Source organism: Rhinoderma darwinii, unplaced genomic scaffold (assembly GCF_050947455.1).
Source record: "Rhinoderma darwinii isolate aRhiDar2 unplaced genomic scaffold, aRhiDar2.hap1 Scaffold_1581, whole genome shotgun sequence".
NCBI classification, from domain to species: domain Eukaryota; kingdom Metazoa; phylum Chordata; class Amphibia; order Anura; family Rhinodermatidae; genus Rhinoderma; species Rhinoderma darwinii.
In genome coordinates, this window is record NW_027461984.1 from 124,874 (window position 1) to 137,868 (window position 12,995).

Below are 12,995 nucleotides of genomic sequence, written 5' to 3' on the forward strand. Positions count from 1 at the left end.
ACCACGATCCTGAATAAAATTGGGTCAAACACTGTAAAGTAAAGCGCCACACACAACCCCCTTGTAGACAGCGCCACACACAGCCCCCTGTAGACAGCGCCACACGCAGCCCCCTGTAGACAGCGCCACACACAGCCCCCTGTAGACAGCGCCACACACCGCCCCCTGTAGACAGCGCCACACGCAGCCCCCTGTAGACAGCGCCACACACAGCCCCCTGTAGACAGCGCCACACACAGCCCCCTGTAGACAGCGCCACACACCGCCCCCTGTAGACAGCGCCACACACTTCCCCCTGTAGACAGCGCCACACACTTCCCCCTGTAGACAGCGCCACACACTTCCCCCTGTAGACAGCGCCACACACCGCCCCATGTAGACAGCGCCACACACTTCCCCCTGTAGACAGCGCCACACAGCCCAACTGTAGACAGCGCCACACACACTCCCCTGTATATATTACCACACACACTGCTCCCTGTATATATTACCACACACACTGCCCCCTGTATATATTACCACACACACTGCTCCCTGTATATATTACCACACACGCTGCTCCCTGTATATATTACCACACACACTGCCCCCTGTATATATTACAACACACACTGCTCCCTGTATATATTACCACACACACTGCTCCCTGTATATATTACCACACACACTGCCCCCTGTATATATTACCACACACGCTGCCCCCTGTATATATTACCACACACACTGCCCCCTGTATATATTACCACACACGCTGCCCCCTGTATATATTACCACACACACTGCTCCCTATATATATTACCACACACGCTGCTCCCTGTATATATTACCACACACACTGCCCCCTGTATATATTACCACACACACTGCCCCCTGTATATATTACCACACACACTGCTCCCTGTATATATTACCACACACACTGCTCCCTGTATATACCACACACACTGCCCCCTGTAGATATTACCACACACACTGCTCCCTGTATATACCACACACACTGCTCCCTGTATATATTACCACACACTGCTCCCTGTATATATTACCACACACACTGCCCCCTGTATATATTACCACACACACTGCTCCCTGTATATATTACCACACACACTGCTCCCTGTATATATTACCACACACGCTGCTCCTGTATATATTACCACACACTGCTCCCTGTATATATTACCACACACACTGCCCCCTGTATATATTACCACACACACTGCTCCCTGTATATATTACCACACACACTGCTCCCTGTATATATTACCACACACACTGCTCCTGTATATATTACCACACACACTTCTCCCTGTATATATTACCACACACGCTGCTCCCTGTATATATTACCACACACGCTGCTCCCTGTATATATTACCACACACGCTGCTCCCTGTATATATTACCACACACGCTGCTCCCTGTATATATTACCACACACACTGCTCCCTGTATATATTACCACACACTGCTCCCTGTATATATTACCACACACGCTGCTCCCTGTATATATTACCACACACGCTGCTCCCTGTATATATTACCACACACTGCCCCCTGTATATATTACCACACACGCTGCTCCCTGTATATATTACCACACACACTGCTCCCTGTATATATTACCACACACGCTGCTCCCTGTATATATTACCACACACACTGCTCCCTGTATATATTACCACACACACTGCCCCCTGTATATATTACCACACACACTGCTCCCTGTATGTATTACCACACACACTGCCCCCTGTATATATTACCACACACGCTGCTCCCTGTATATATTACCACACACGCTGCTCCCTGTATATATTACCACACACGCTGCCCCCTGTATATATTACCACACACACTGCTCCCTGCATGTATTACCACACACACTGCTCCCTGTATATATTACCACACACACTGCCCCCTGTATATATTATCACACACGCTGCCCCCTGTATATATTACCACACACACTGCCCCCTGTATATATTACCACACACGCTACTCCCTGTATATATTACCACACACACTGCCCCCTGTATATATTACCACACACACACTGCTCCCTGTATATATTACCACACACGCTGCCCCCTGTATATATTACCACACACGCTGCTCCCTGTATATATTACCACACAAACTGCTCCCTGTATATATTAGCACACACGCTGCCCCCTGTATATATTACCACACACGCTGCCCCCTGTATATATTACCACACACACTGCTCCCTGTATATATTACCACACAAACTGCTCCCTGTATATATTACCACACACGCTGCCCCCTGTATATATTACCACACACGCTGCCCCCTGTATATATTACCACACACACTGCTCCCTGTATATATTACCACACACTGCTCCCTGTATATATTACCACACACACTGCTCCCTGTATATATTACCACACACAATGCTCCCTGTATATATTACCACACACGCTGACCCTGTATATATTACCACACACACTGCCCCCTGTATATATTACCACACACGCTGCTCCCTGTATATATTACCACACACACTGCCCCCTGTATATATTACCACACACACTGCTCCCTGTATATATTACCACACACACTGCCCCCTGTATATATTACCACACACACTGCTCCCTGTATATATTACCACACACACTGCTCCCTGTATATATTACCACACACACTGCTCCCTGTATATATTACCACACACTGCTCCCTGTATATATTACCACACACACTGCTCCCTGTATATATTATCACACACACTTCTCCCTGTACATATTACCACACACACTGCCCCCTGTATATATTACCACACACACTGCCCCCTGTATATATTACCACACACACTGCTCCCTGTATATATTACCACACACTGCCCCCTGTATATATTACCCCACACGCTGCCCCCTGTATATATTACCACACACACTGCCCCCTGTATATATTACCACACACACTGCTCCCTGTATATATTACCACACACACACTGCTCCCTGTATATATTACCACACACACTGCTCCCTGTATATATTACCACACACGCTGCTCCCTGTATATATTACCACACACGCTGCCCCCTGTATATATTACCACACACACTGCTCCCTGTATATATTACCACACACACTGCTCCCTGTTTATATTACCACACACACTGCCCTCTGTATATATTACCACACACACTGCTCCCTGTATATATTACCACACACACTGCTCCCTGTATATATTACCACACACGCTGCCCCCTGTATATATTACCACACACACTGCCCCCTGTATATATTGCCACACACTGCCCCCTGTATATATTACCACACACACTGCCCCCTGTATATATTACCACACACTGCTCCCTGTATATATTACCACACACACTGCCCCCTGTATATATTACCACACACACTGCTCCCTGTATATATTACCACACACACTGCTCCCTGTATATATTACCACACACGCTGCTCCCTGTATATATTACCACACACACTGCTCCCTGTATATATTACCACACACACTGCTCCCTGTATATATTACCACACACGCTGCCCCCTGTATATATTACCACACACACTGCCCCCTGTATATATTGCCACACACTGCCCCCTGTATATATTACCACACACACTGCCCCCTGTATATATTACCACACACTGCTCCCTGTATATATTACCACACACACTGCCCCCTGTATATATTACCACACACACTGCTCCCTGTATATATTACCACACACACTGCCCCCTGTATATATTACCACACACACTGCTCCCTGTATATATTACCACACACACTGCCCCCTGTATATATTGCCACACACTGCCCCCTGTATATGTTACCACACACACTGCTCCCTGTATATATTACCACACACTGCTCCCTGTATATATTACCACACACACTGCCCCCTGTATATTTTACCACACACACTGCCCCCTGTATATATTACCACACACACTGCCCCCTGTATATATTACCACACACACTGCCCCCTGTATATATTACCACACACACTGCTCCCTGTATATATTACCACACACACACTGCCCCCTGTATATATTACCACACACACTGCTCCCTGTATATATTACCACACACGCTGCCCCCTGTATATATTACCACACACGCTGCTCCCTGTATATATTACCACACACGCTGCCCCCTGTATATATTACCACACACACTGCCCCCTGTATATATTACCACACACACTGCTCCCTGTATATATTACCACACACACTGCTCCCTGTTTATATTACCACACACACTGCCCTCTGTATATATTACCACACACACTGCTCCCTGTATATATTACCACACACACTGCTCCCTGTATATATTACCACACACACTGCTCCCTGTATATATTACCACACACGCTGCTCCCTGTATATATTACCACACACACTGCCCCTGTATATATTACCACACACACTGCCCCCTGTATATATTACCACACACTGCCCCCTGTATATATTACCACACGCACTGCCCCTGTATATATTACCACACACACTGCCCCCTGTATATATTACCACACACTGCCCCCTGTATATATTACCACACACACTGCCCCCTGTATATATTACCACACGCACTGCCCCCTGTATATATTACCACACACACTGCCCCCTGTATATATTACCACACACTGCCCCCTGTATATATTACCACACACACTGCCCCCTGTATATATTACCACACACACTGCTCCCTGTATATATTACCACACACACTGCTCCCTGTATATATTACCACACACTGCCCCCTGTATATATTACCACACACACTGCCCCTGTATATATTACCACACACACTGCCCCCTGTATATATTACCACACACTGCCCCCTGTATATATTACCACACGCACTGCCCCCTGTATATATTACCACACACGCTGCTCCCTGTATATATTACCACACACACTGCTCCCTGTATATATTACCACACACGCTGCTCCCTGTATATATTACCACACACACTGCTCCCTGTATATATTACCACACACACTGCCCTCTGTATATATTACCACACACACTGCTCCCTGTATATATTACCACACACACTGCCCCCTGTATATATTACCACACACACTGCCCCCTGTATATATTACCACACACACTGCTCCCTGTATATATTACCACACACACTGCTCCCTGTATATATTACCACACACTGCTCCCTGTATATATTACCACACACACTGCTCCCTGTATATATTATCACACACACTGCTCCCTGTATATATTACCACACACACTGCTCCCTGTATATATTACCACACACACTGCTCCCTGTATATATTACCACACACGCTGCTCCCTGTATATATTACCACACACACTGCCCCTGTATATATTACCACACACACTGCCCCCTGTATATATTACCACACACTGCCCCCTGTATATATTACCACACGCACTGCCCCTGTATATATTACCACACACACTGCCCCCTGTATATATTACCACACACTGCCCCCTGTATATATTACCACACACACTGCCCCCTGTATATATTACCACACGCACTGCCCCCTGTATATATTACCACACACACTGCCCCCTGTATATATTACCACACACTGCCCCCTGTATATATTACCACACACACTGCCCCCTGTATATATTACCACACACACTGCTCCCTGTATATATTACCACACACACTGCTCCCTGTATATATTACCACACACTGCCCCCTGTATATATTACCACACACACTGCCCCTGTATATATTACCACACACACTGCCCCCTGTATATATTACCACACACTGCCCCCTGTATATATTACCACACAAGCTGCCCCCTGTATATATTACCACACGCACTGCCCCCTGTATATATTACCACACACGCTGCTCCCTGTATATATTACCACACACACTGCTCCCTGTATATATTACCACACACACTGCTCCCTGTATATATTACCACACACACTGCTCCCTGTATATATTACCACACACGCTGCTCCCTGTATATATTACCACACACACTGCTCCCTGTATATATTACCACACACACTGCCCCCTGTATATATTACCACACACACTGCCCCCTGTATATATTACCACACGCACTGCCCCTGTATATATTACCACACACACTGCCCCCTGTATATATTACCACACACACTGCTCCCTGTATATATTACCACACACACTGCTCCCTGTATATATTACCACACACACTGCTCCCTGTATATATTACCACACACACTGCCCCCTGTATATATTACCACACACACTGCTCCCTGTATATATTACCACACACACTGCTCCCTGTATATATTACCACACACGCTGCCCCCTGTATATATTACCACACACACTGCCCCCTGTATATATTACCACACACACTGCTCCCTGTATATATTACCACACACACTGCTCCCTGTATATATTACCACACACACTGCCCCCTGTATATATTACCACACACGCTGCCCCCTGTATATATTACCACACACTGCTCCCTGTATATATTACCACACACTGCTCCCTGTATATATTACCACACACGCTGCTCCCTGTATATATTACCACACACACTGCTCCCTGTATATATTACCACACACACTGCCCCCTGTATATATTACCACACACTGCTCCCTGTATATATTACCACACACTGCTCCCTGTATATATTACCACACACACTGCCCCCTGTATATATTACCACACACACTGCTCCCTGTAGATATTACCACACACACTGCTCCCTGTATATATTACCACACACACTGCTCCCTGTATATATTACCACACACACTGCTCCCTGTATATATTACCACACACGCTGCTCCCTGTATATATTACCACACACACTGCCCCCTGTATATATTACCACACACGCTGCTCCCTGTATATATTACCACACACACTGCTCCCTGTATATATTACCACACACACTGCCCCCTGTATATATTACCACACACACTGCTCCCTGTATATATTACCACACACACTGCTCCCTGTATTTATTACCACACACACTGCCCCCTGTATATATTACCACACACACTGCCCTCTGTATATATTACCACACACACTGCTCCCTGTATATATTACCACACACGCTGCCCCCTGTATATATTACCACACACACTGCTCCCTGTATATATTACCACACACGCTGCTCCCTGTATATATTACCACACACGCTGCCCCCTGTATATTTTACCACACACACTGCTCCCTGTATATATTACCACACACACTGCCCCCTGTATATATTACGACACACACTGCTCCCTGTATATATTACCACACACGCTGCTCCCTGTATATATTACCACACACACTGCTCCCTGTATATAATACCACACACGCTGCTCCCTGTATATATTACCACACACGCTGCTCCCTGTATATATTACCACACACGCTGCTCCCTGTATATATTACCACACACGCTGCTCCCTGTATATATTACCACACACGCTGCCCCCTATATATATTACCACACACACTGCCCCCTGTATATATTACCACACACACTGCTCCCTGTTTATATTACCACACACACTGCTCCCTGTATATATTACCACACACACTGCTCCCTGTATATATTACCACACACACTGCTCCCTGTATATATTACCACACACACTGCTCCCTGTATATATTACCACACACTGCTCCCTGTATATATTACCACACACACTGCCCCCTGTATATATTGCCACACACTGCCCCCTGTATATATTACCACACACACTGCCCCCTGTATATATTACCACACACTGCTCCCTGTATATATTACCACACACACTGCCCCCTGTATATATTACCACACACACTGCTCCCTGTATATATTACCACACACACTGCCCCCTGTATATATTACCACACACACTGCTCCCTGTATATATTACCACACACACTGCCCCCTGTATATATTGCCACACACTGCCCCCTGTATATGTTACCACACACACTGCTCCCTGTATATATTACCACACACTGCTCCCTGTATATATTACCACACACACTGCCCCCTGTATATTTTACCACACACACTGCCCCCTGTATATATTACCACACACACTGCCCCCTGTATATATTACCACACACACTGCCCCCTGTATATATTACCACACACACTGCTCCCTGTATATATTACCACACACACACTGCCCCCTGTATATATTACCACACACACTGCTCCCTGTATATATTACCACACACGCTGCCCCCTGTATATATTACCACACACGCTGCTCCCTGTATATATTACCACACACGCTGCCCCCTGTATATATTACCACACACACTGCCCCCTGTATATATTACCACACACACTGCTCCCTGTATATATTACCACACACACTGCTCCCTGTTTATATTACCACACACACTGCCCTCTGTATATATTACCACACACACTGCTCCCTGTATATATTACCACACACACTGCTCCCTGTATATATTACCACACACACTGCTCCCTGTATATATTACCACACACGCTGCTCCCTGTATATATTACCACACACACTGCCCCTGTATATATTACCACACACACTGCCCCCTGTATATATTACCACACACTGCCCCCTGTATATATTACCACACGCACTGCCCCTGTATATATTACCACACACACTGCCCCCTGTATATATTACCACACACTGCCCCCTGTATATATTACCACACACACTGCCCCCTGTATATATTACCACACGCACTGCCCCCTGTATATATTACCACACACACTGCCCCCTGTATATATTACCACACACTGCCCCCTGTATATATTACCACACACACTGCCCCCTGTATATATTACCACACACACTGCTCCCTGTATATATTACCACACACACTGCTCCCTGTATATATTACCACACACTGCCCCCTGTATATATTACCACACACACTGCCCCTGTATATATTACCACACACACTGCCCCCTGTATATATTACCACACACTGCCCCCTGTATATATTACCACACGCACTGCCCCCTGTATATATTACCACACACGCTGCTCCCTGTATATATTACCACACACACTGCTCCCTGTATATATTACCACACACGCTGCTCCCTGTATATATTACCACACACACTGCTCCCTGTATATATTACCACACACACTGCCCTCTGTATATATTACCACACACACTGCTCCCTGTATATATTACCACACACACTGCCCCCTGTATATATTACCACACACACTGCCCCCTGTATATATTACCACACACACTGCTCCCTGTATATATTACCACACACACTGCTCCCTGTATATATTACCACACACTGCTCCCTGTATATATTACCACACACACTGCTCCCTGTATATATTATCACACACACTGCTCCCTGTATATATTACCACACACACTGCTCCCTGTATATATTACCACACACACTGCTCCCTGTATATATTACCACACACACTGCTCCCTGTATATATTACCACACACGCTGCTCCCTGTATATATTACCACACACACTGCCCCTGTATATATTACCACACACACTGCCCCCTGTATATATTACCACACACTGCCCCCTGTATATATTACCACACGCACTGCCCCTGTATATATTACCACACACACTGCCCCCTGTATATATTACCACACACTGCCCCCTGTATATATTACCACACACACTGCCCCCTGTATATATTACCACACGCACTGCCCCCTGTATATATTACCACACACACTGCCCCCTGTATATATTACCACACACTGCCCCCTGTATATATTACCACACACACTGCCCCCTGTATATATTACCACACACACTGCTCCCTGTATATATTACCACACACACTGCTCCCTGTATATATTACCACACACTGCCCCCTGTATATATTACCACACACACTGCCCCTGTATATATTACCACACACACTGCCCCCTGTATATATTACCACACACTGCCCCCTGTATATATTACCACACACGCTGCCCCCTGTATATATTACCACACGCACTGCCCCCTGTATATATTACCACACACGCTGCTCCCTGTATATATTACCACACACACTGCTCCCTGTATATATTACCACACACACTGCTCCCTGTATATATTACCACACACACTGCTCCCTGTATATATTACCACACACGCTGCTCCCTGTATATATTACCACACACACTGCTCCCTGTATATATTACCACACACACTGCCCCCTGTATATATTACCACACACACTGCCCCCTGTATATATTACCACACGCACTGCCCCTGTATATATTACCACACACACTGCCCCCTGTATATATTACCACACACACTGCTCCCTGTATATATTACCACACACACTGCTCCCTGTATATATTACCACACACACTGCTCCCTGTATATATTACCACACACACTGCCCCCTGTATATATTACCACACACACTGCTCCCTGTATATATTACCACACACACTGCTCCCTGTATATATTACCACACACGCTGCCCCCTGTATATATTACCACACACACTGCCCCCTGTATATATTACCACACACACTGCTCCCTGTATATATTACCACACACACTGCTCCCTGTATATATTACCACACACACTGCCCCCTGTATATATTACCACACACGCTGCCCCCTGTATATATTACCACACACTGCTCCCTGTATATATTACCACACACTGCTCCCTGTATATATTACCACACACGCTGCTCCCTGTATATATTACCACACACACTGCTCCCTGTAGATATTACCACACACACTGCTCCCTGTATATATTACCACACACACTGCTCCCTGTATATATTACCACACACACTGCCCCCTGTATATATTACCACACACACTGCTCCCTGTATATATTACCACACACACTGCTCCCTGTATATATTACCACACACACTGCTCCCTGTATATATTACCACACACACTGCTCCCTGTATATATTACCACACACGCTGCTCCCTGTATATATTACCACACACACTGCCCCCTGTATATATTACCACACACGCTGCTCCCTGTATATATTACCACACACACTGCTCCCTGTATATATTACCACACACACTGCCCCCTGTATATATTACCACACACACTGCTCCCTGTATATATTACCACACACACTGCTCCCTGTATTTATTACCACACACACTGCCCCCTGTATATATTACCACACACACTGCTCCCTGTATATATTACCACACACACTGCCCCCTGTATATATTACCACACACACTGCTCCCTGTATATATTACCACACACACTGCTCCCTGTATATATTACCACACACACTGCTCCCTGTATATATTACCACACACACTGCTCCCTGTATATATTACCACACACACTGCCCTCTGTATATATTACCACACACACTGCTCCCTGTATATATTACCACACACGCTGCCCCCTGTATATATTACCACACACACTGCTCCCTGTATATATTACCACACACGCTGCTCCCTGTATATATTACCACACACGCTGCCCCCTGTATATTTTACCACACACACTGCTCCCTGTATATATTACCACACACACTGCCCCCTGTATATATTACGACACACACTGCTCCCTGTATATATTACCACACACGCTGCTCCCTGTATATATTACCACACACACTGCTCCCTGTATATAATACCACACACGCTGCTCCCTGTATATATTACCACACACGCTGCTCCCTGTATATATTACCACACACGCTGCTCCCTGTATATATTACCACACACGCTGCTCCCTGTATATATTACCACACACGCTGCCCCCTATATATATTACCACACACACTGCCCCCTGTATATATTACCACACACACTGCTCCCTGTTTATATTACCACACACACTGCTCCCTGTATATATTACCACACACACTGCTCCCTGTATATATTACCACACACACTGCTCCCTGTATATATTACCACACACACTGCTCCCTGTATATATTACCACACACACTGCTCCCTGTATATATTACCACACACACTGCCCCCTGTATATATTACCACACACGCTGCTCCCTGTATATATTACCACACACGCTGCTCCCTGTATATATTACCACACACGCTGCTCCCTGTATATATTACCACACACGCTACTCCCTGTATATATTACCACACACACTGCCCCCTGTATATATTACCACACACACACTGCTCCCTGTATATATTACCACACACGCTGCCCCCTGTATATATTACCACACACGCTGCTCCCTGTATATATTACCACACAAACTGCTCCCTGTATATATTACCACACACGCTGCCCCCTGTATATATTACCACACACGCTGCCCCCTGTATATATTACCACACACACTGCTCCCTGTATATATTACCACACACTGCTCCCTGTATATATTACCACACACACTGCCCCCTGTATATATTACCACACACACTGCTCCCTGTATATATTACCACACACACTGCTCCCTGTATATATTACCACACACGCTGCTCCCTGTATATATTACCACACACACTGCTCCCTGTATATATTACCACACACACTGCTCCCTGTATATATTACCACACACGCTGCCCCCTGTATATATTACCACACACACTGCCCCCTGTATATATTGCCACACACTGCCCCCTGTATATATTACCACACACACTGCCCCCTGTATATATTACCACACACTGCTCCCTGTATATATTACCACACACACTGCCCCCTGTATATATTACCACACACACTGCTCCCTGTATATATTACCACACACACTGCCCCCTGTATATATTACCACACACACTGCTCCCTGTATATATTACCACACACACTGCCCCCTGTATATATTGCCACACACTGCCCCCTGTATATATTACCACACACACTGCTCCCTGTATATATTACCACACACTGCTCCCTGTATATATTACCACACACACTGCCCCCTGTATATTTTACCACACACACTGCCCCCTGTATATATTACCACACACACTGCCCCCTGTATATATTACCACACACACTGCCCCCTGTATATATTACCACACACACTGCTCCCTGTATATATTACCACACACACACTGCCCCCT